This window comes from Suncus etruscus, chromosome 11, assembly GCF_024139225.1.
Source record: "Suncus etruscus isolate mSunEtr1 chromosome 11, mSunEtr1.pri.cur, whole genome shotgun sequence".
Classification (NCBI taxonomy): domain Eukaryota; kingdom Metazoa; phylum Chordata; class Mammalia; order Eulipotyphla; family Soricidae; genus Suncus; species Suncus etruscus.
In genome coordinates, this window is record NC_064858.1 from 58,687,059 (window position 1) to 58,695,294 (window position 8,236).

Consider the following 8,236-nt stretch of genomic DNA (forward strand, 5'->3'; position numbering starts at 1 on the left):
CGGCTTTGTCAACACTGGACAGGTCAACCAGACTGAAACCCAACAAGAATATACTAGACCTGAGGAGAGAAATGGAAGAAAGAGGCCTAGTGGATATATATAGGACACTCCATCCCCAGAAACCTGGATACACATTCTTCTCCAATGTACATGGGACATTCTCCAGGATAGACTACATGCTGGCACATAAAACATACCTCCATAAGATCAAGAGGATAGAAATTTTGCAGACTACCTTCGCTGACCACAAGGCTCTGAAATTATTTGTGAACTCCAAAGGGACTCAGAAGAAACACTTTAACACCTGGAAGTTAAACAGCCTCATGCTCAATAACCAGTGGGTCCGAGATGAAATCAAGGAGGAAATAAAAAGGTTCCTGGAAACAAATGACAATAAAGACACAAACTCTCAGAACTTATGGGACACAGCAAAAGCAGTACTGAGAGGAAAATTTATAGCTTTGCAAGCACACATCAGGAAGGAAGAAGGAGCTTACCTGAGTAGCTTAATGACACAGCTAATAGAACTAGAAAATGCTCAACAAAAGGACCCAAGAACAGGAAGACAGAAGGAAATAACAAAGCTGAGAGCAGAAATCAACGAAGTGGAAACTCAAAAAACAATCCGAAAGATCAACGAAAGCAGAAGTTGGTTCTTTGAAAAAATAAACAAGATTGATAGACCACTGGCAAACCTAACAAAGAAAGAGAGAGAGAGAAACTTGATAACTCGTATCAGGAATGAAAAAGGAGAGATCACTACTGATATGACAGAGATTCAAAGGGTAATCAGAAACTACTTTGAAAAACTCTACGCCACTAAAAATGAGAACCTGGAAGAAATGGATAAATTCTTGGACTCTTATAATCTTCCACGGTTGAAGGAAGAGGATGTAGCATATCTAAACACCCCCATCACCATTGATGAAATTAAAACAGTAATCAAATGTCTGCCGAAAAACAAAAGCCCAGGTCCAGATGGATTCACTAATGAATTCTATCAAACTTTCCAAGAGGAACTACTGCCAATCTTGGCAAGACTCTTTCATGAAATTGAACAAACAGAAACACTTCCAAATAGCTTTTATGAAGCCAACATCACCTTGATACCTAAACCAGACAGAGACGCTACCAAAAAAGAAAATTACAGACCAATATCACTGATGAATGCAGATGCAAAGATCCTCAACAAAATCCTGGCAAATAGGATTCAATGCCTCATTAAGAAGATCATCCACTACGATCAAGTAGGTTTCATCCCAGGAATGCAAGGCTGGTTTAACATCCGTAAATCTATCAACATAATACACAACATCAATAACAAGAAAAATAAAAACCACATGATCATATCAATAGATGCAGAGAAAGCATTTGATAAGGTCCAACACCCATTCTTGATCAAAACTCTCAGCAAGATGGGAATGGAGGGAACCTTTCTCAATATAGTGAAGGCCATCTACCACAAGCCAGTGGCAAATATTATCCTCAATGGAGAAAAACTGAAAGCCTTCCCTCTAAATTCTGGCACAAGACAAGGCTGTCCTCTCTCACCACTCCTATTCAACATAGCACTGGAAGTACTTGCTATAGCGATTAGGCAAGAAAAGGATATCAAGGGAATCCAGATAGGAAAGGAAGAAGTCAAGCTCTCACTGTTTGCAGATGACATGATACTCTACTTAGAAAACCCTAAAGACTCTATCAAAAAGCTTCTAGAAACAATAGATTCATATAGCAAGGTGGCAGGCTACAAAATTAACACACAAAAATCAATGGCCTTTCTATACACCAACAGTAATAAAGAAGAAATGGACATTAAGAAAACAACCCCATTCACAATAGTACCACACAAACTCAAATATCTTGGAATCAACTTGACTAAATATGTGAAGGACCTATACAAAGAAAACTATAAAACTCTGCTCCAAGAAATAAGAGAGGACACACGGAAATGGAAACTCATACCCTGCTCATGGATTGGCAGGATTAACATCATCAAAATGTCAATACTCCCCAAGGCATTATACAGATTTAATGCCATCCCTCTAAAGATACCCATGACATTCTTCAAAGTGGATCAGACACTTTTGAAATTCATTTGGAACAATAAACACCCTCGAATAGCTAAAGCAATCATTGGGAAAAAGAATATGGGAGGAATTACTTTTCCCAACTTTAAACTGTACTACAAAGCAACAGTTATCAAAACAGCATGGTATTGGAATAAGGATAGGTCCTCAGATCAGTGGAATAGGCTTGAATACTCAGAAAATGTTCCCCAGAGATACAACCATCTAATTTTTGATAAAGGAGCAGGAAATCCTAAATGGAGCAGGGAAAGCCTCTTCAACAAGTGGTGTTGGCACAATTGGATAGCCACTTGCAAAAAATTAAACTTAGACCCCCAGCTAACATCATGTACAAAGGTAAAATCCAAATGGATTAAAGACCTCGATATCAGCCCCAAAACCATAAGATATATAGAACAGCACATAGGCAAAACACTACAGGACATTACAGGCATCTTCAAGGAGGAAACTGCACTCTCCAAGCAAGTGAAAGCAGAGATTAACAGATGGGAATATATTAAGCTGAGAAGCTTCTGCACCTCAAAGGAAATAGTGCCCAGGATACAAGAGCCACCCACTGAGTGGGAGAAACTATTCACCCAATACCCATCAGATAAGGGGCTAATCTCCAAAATATACAAGGCACTGACAGAACTTTACAAGAAAAAAACATCTAACCCCATCAAAAAATGGGGAGAAGAAATGAACAGACACTTTGACAAAGAAGAAATACGCATGGCCAAAAGACACATGAAAAAATGTTCCACATCACTAATCATCAGGGAGATGCAAATCAAAACAACGATGAGATACCACCTCACACCCCAGAGAATGGCACACATCACAAAGAATGAGAATAAACAGTGTTGGCGGGGATGTGGAGAGAAAGGAACTCTTATCCACTGCTGGTGGGAATGCTGTCTAGTTCAACCTTTATGGAAAGCGATATGGAGATTCCTCCAAAAACTGGAAATCGAGCTCCCATACGATCCAGCTATACCACTCCTAGGAATATACCCTAGGAACACAAAAATACAATACAAAAACCCCTTCCTTACACCTATATTCATTGCAGCTCTATTTACCATAGCAAGACTCTGGAAACAACCAAGATGCCCTTCAACAGATGAATGGCTAAAGAAACTGTGGTACATATACACAATGGAATATTATGCAGCTGTCAGGAGAGATGAAGTCATGAAATTTTCCTATACATGGATGTACATGGAATCTATTATGCTGAGTGAAATAAGTCAGAGAGAGAGAGAAAAACGCAGAATGGTCTCACTCATCTATGGGTTTTAAGAAAAATGAAAGACACCCTTGTAATAATAATTTTCAGACACAAAAGAGAAAAGAGCTGGAAGTTCCAGCTCACCTCAGGAAGCTCACCACAAAGAGTGATGAGTTTAGTTAGAGAAATAACTACATTTTGAACTGTCCTAATATTGAGAATGTATGAGGGAAATGTAGAGCCTGTTTAGGGTACAGGCGGGGGTTGGGTGGGGAGGAGGGTGATTTGGGACTTGGGTGATGGGAATGTTGCACTGGTGATGGGTGGTGTTCCTTTTATGACTGAAACCCAAACACAATCATGTATGTAATCAAGGTGTTTAAATAAAAAAAAAATTAAAAAAAAAAAAAAAAAAAGAATAAATAATATTGCCTGGCTAGAACAGTTTGAGAACAAGTCCACGATGTAACCATATTCTGGGCTATTAGAAGCTGTAAAGAAATAATTTAAACATAAAAGAAGAATCAACATTATTTAGCTAACCTAAACCAAGTGAAGAAAGAATTTTAAACAAAGAAGGGGAGAGATTAGCAGTACTAAACTCCAAATGAAGCTGTTCACTTGAGTTCACAGGAGGATTTGTTAAAACACAGATGTCCTTCCTTGGACCTGTGCAAAAACCAAGATCTCTAACTACAGAAGACTGACTTTGACAACTGCAACTGAGCAGAACTTTTTCTGGGACCAGAAAGAGAGACATTGGGGTTGAACAACCAACATGCCCAGAGCCTGTAGTTGATCTTTTAACAGTATACTTCATAGGTGGAGACACTCTGTATTTCTTAAGCCAATGGAATTTCCTTTCCAATTTCCCCAATGTTTGTTATGCTTATGCAAAAAAAAAAAAAAAAAAAAAGAGAGAGAGAGAGAGAGAAAGCCACATCTGCCTCTCTCTTCTCTTTTTCTTTTCTTCTTTTCTTCTTTTGATTTTACTCATATTATAGATAGGGGCTCCTGCCTTTTTCATAGAACCATAGAACTTGAATCATTTTGTTCTGTCTCATATTTCTGTCTTCCCACAAATTGAGAAAAGCAAAAAATGTGAATGGGGCCAGGACCAAGGTGTCTCAGGAATATTGAGTGAGGGGAAAAGAAAAGGTCAGATCTAAATACCCAAGCCAAAGTCAATGACAATAGAATCAAGAGACAAACTAAAACAAGATAAACACAAAAGGGACCTGTTACACTGATAGTCCTGGGGTCTAGGGGTGAAGGTATGGGATGCATGCAGGAAACTATCGTGGAGGAGGTCAACACTGGTGGTGGAAATAGCCCTGATTCACTGTCTCTATATGTCTGAAATACAACTGTGAAAGCCTTTTAATTCACAATGTCCTGAATAAAAAATTATCTGGAATAACTTAAACAATTTGTATCAGAACTTAACAGAAACAGTTGACTTGATAGAACACAGATTTTTTAACCCGGAGTTTTTAATTAGTGAACTGTGAATATGTACCAATAATTTTTCACAGATTTTCACAGGTTTTCCCAGATTTCCAGGTGATCCTAGCTATCTATTTTGAGAAGCACTGTCATAAAGGGTTTGTGTTAGGTGCGTATTTGTTTGCTTGGTTTATTTCTGCCTGAAAAAGTGAAGGTGGGCTGTTTTTGTGTAAGTGGAAAACTCAGAGAGAGAGGAAGAAATGATTGAGAGGAGGAGAAGGGGAGTTTTGAAATAGTATTACATTACTAAAGAAATGAAAACAGAAACCTGCTGGGGGCAGTGACATAAATCCTTTCCATTTTAAGATGGTTGATGGTTGGACATATTTACTTGTAGAAGACTAAAGGGCCCACTGAAAATTTGACAGGAGGTACAGAAAGTGTACCTCAGAGAAGGGCATTGTGGGAAACCAAAGGAAGCTGGTGAGATCCATAAATTTAAGGATGGAGGCAGAGATTTGTAATTGAAGGTTCCCATATTGGGGTTGCCCTTGTTTCCCATTAAAATGGATGATTGTTTAGAGAAGAGGTTCCCAAATGTATTTGGCCTACTGACCTTTTTCAGCATCTCCTTGTAAATCAACCTATAAAGGAACAAAAAGAGTCTCCCAGTTGCATCAGTGGCTACCTCTACTTCCCTATATTTGTCAGCAATCACTTTGGGGAAGGGAGCTATCACCCTCCTTGAGGAACAACCCATTAGAGTAAGAAAAAATGTACAAGAACAGAGAAGTTTTAGAAAGGTGTATGTATAAGATAACTGTGTGAGATAAAGTATGAAAGCCACATTTTCCTGAGAACTTCATCAGCCTAGCTGGGGTTGGAGTCTATGATAATAGAATGGAAGAAAGACCTCTTAATGAAGCCTACAGTACTGGGTTAGGAGCAGAAAAGATAGAGTATATTCAACTAGTATGGTAGACTACCTTTTTTATTTTCTGAAAAGCAATAATACTTCCATTAATTAGCACTATTGGAATAAAAGTCTCTACTTTGTAAACAGGATATTGTAATAACAAAAACACATCTATAAACTAAAAGCAGAACATTTACAGTCTTATGACAAAGTTGCTCAGCAGCATTTTCTCCCTGGACTAGACTCTAGTATAGATTGAAGTGAAAAATCTTTGAAAAATGTCATTTGTCCTAGGTCTTCTTGACCTACTTCAGGGGCCCAGCATCCCCTTTTCTATTTTGTGCTGTCTATGAACAAACCTGCATAGATTTTTTTTGCTATTCATTAAAAATTGTTGGAAATTTTTGTTTGTTTGTTGCTTTAGTCAACTTCATGAACTTTATTTTCTTTATTATTATAACATTTGTTATTTTTTTAGGTTTTTGTGTGTGGTTTTTGGGTCACATCTAGTCATGCTCAAGGCTTACTTCTAACTGATTTAGGAGTTCATTTGTGGTGCTATAATTGAATAAGGACTGGTCACATCCAAAGTGAATACCATGACACCAGTACTCTATCTACATCCCGAATATCATGCATTTTTAATATTTTGTTGTGAAAATACTAATCTTTCTTAAAAATAGAGTAGTAATGAATATAAAGGAAATGCAGGTTCAATGGAGATGAAATGTTTGACCTCTAGTGCTCTGTGTTATACCCAGGGGCTAGAATGATTCTTGGCACATTGTCAATGCTCTGTATCATTTGAATGAATGGAAAAATAAATAAATGAATGAAGAAACAATAAAACCAATGCCATAATAGGCTGGATGGAATTTTGTTAATGAAACTTCTGTTTGCCAAACAGCAACATTTTAAAATCTTTGTGGAGGGAATATTTTAGTTAGTTTGCTCAGTTGTCAACCAAAGATTTGAGGACACATAGTATACTTGTGAAGCAATGCCAGGTAGTCCTAGTAAAGAGATAGTTACAGAGTAAAGGGAAGGGAACCCATGGAAAGGTGTAATAATGAGAGGTTTGCCACTATGCACATTTGAAGTAAAAGTCCAAGTGTATATTCTTGGAATGTGTAACATCTTTCTCCTGAAATAGTGAAGAAAGTGGAGCATTTGTATATCAATTTCCCAGCTGTCATTGAGTGAAGATTAAATTTTGGAATATTCTCTCCATATTTATGGTCTACCAAGTGGGTGAACTAAAAATTCTCAGAGCCAGGCAAATATTTCAAAGAGGTATTAGGTGCTTACAATTGGAAGTCATGGGAAATTGAGGGACGTATAAGCTGGTGCATAAAGAACAAAACTAGAGACTTGACCTGGCAACATCTTTTAAGTTTTTAGTGTTCATACCTTTATGCATTTGATGAAAACACACTTATATACACACATAATTATCAAATTATTTATAATGACCACATTTTGGACACAATTTTAATGTTCGCCAGTAGGAAGAGAGAAAGACCATATAATTAAAATTTTATTTGAGTGCTCCCTAAAGAGGATTCTATGTGTGCTGGCACAGAAATGTCTACATATTTATTATATATTATATATTATATATTTATTTTTGTTCTTTGGGTGGACACACCTATTGGTTCACAGGGCTTATTCCTGTCTCTGTGCTTAGGAATCACTCCTGGTGGGGCTTGAGAGAACATATGTGGTGCTGAGGTTAAACTAGAGTCAGTCATGTGCAAGGCAAGCATTCTACCTGATGTACTTTCACTCTGGATCCATATATTATATATTTATTTATTCATTTTTTGGTTTTTGGGTCACACCCGGCAGCGCTTAGGGGTTACTCCTGGCTCTATGCTCAGAAATCGCTCCTTGCAGGCTTTGGCGACCATATGGGATATCGAATTCGAACCACCGACCTTCTGCATGTAAGGCAAATGCCTTTTCTCCATGCTATCTCTCCAGCCCCTCCATATATTATTTTAATAGAAAATTGTCATATTATATTTATGTGACATTATTATAATAATATATAGCTCTTATCTAATAGGTTATTTCTGCATATATATATATATTTTTTTGTCCCCCAATTCACAATACATACCCGGCAAGGGGCCTGTGTTGAGGTGTATATGGGGTGCCTTTACTGTACCTCCTCCTTCTATACAGCCAGTGTAAAGAACACAGCCTGTGGTAAGATTTGGGAGGCCTTATCTTATCTTTTATTTATTTAATTTTTTTTTCTTCAGAGCAAACTAAAGTTGTTTTTTTTTTGTTTTGTTTTTAAAGTAAGAATTCATTTAAAGGACAAAATTGATTAACATAATGAGGTAAACTAATATAACATAATATAGTGACATAACATAACATATAATATAATTGATATAATAATAATACATGTAAGTCAAAGAAAATTTCTGATTAAAAACACAATTTTTTTTTCATAATGGCTTACATATCTTTCACTGTAGTATTTTGGGTACATATTCACATTGAATCAGGGGAATACCCATCACCTAATATGTCCTCTTCTCAATCAAAAATCAAATATGC

At 37.1% G+C, this 8,236-nt stretch overlaps 1 non-coding gene across 1 annotated transcript; it reads right to left on the minus strand.

Moving 5' to 3' along the window:
* Nucleotides 1–7,760: 7,760 nt before the first annotated feature.
* LOC126023189 (small nucleolar RNA SNORA51) lies at nucleotides 7,761–7,893 on the minus strand. The gene has a single exon (XR_007500393.1). It is a non-coding gene; the product is annotated as a small nucleolar RNA SNORA51 (small nucleolar RNA).
* Nucleotides 7,894–8,236: the final 343 nt, after the last annotated feature.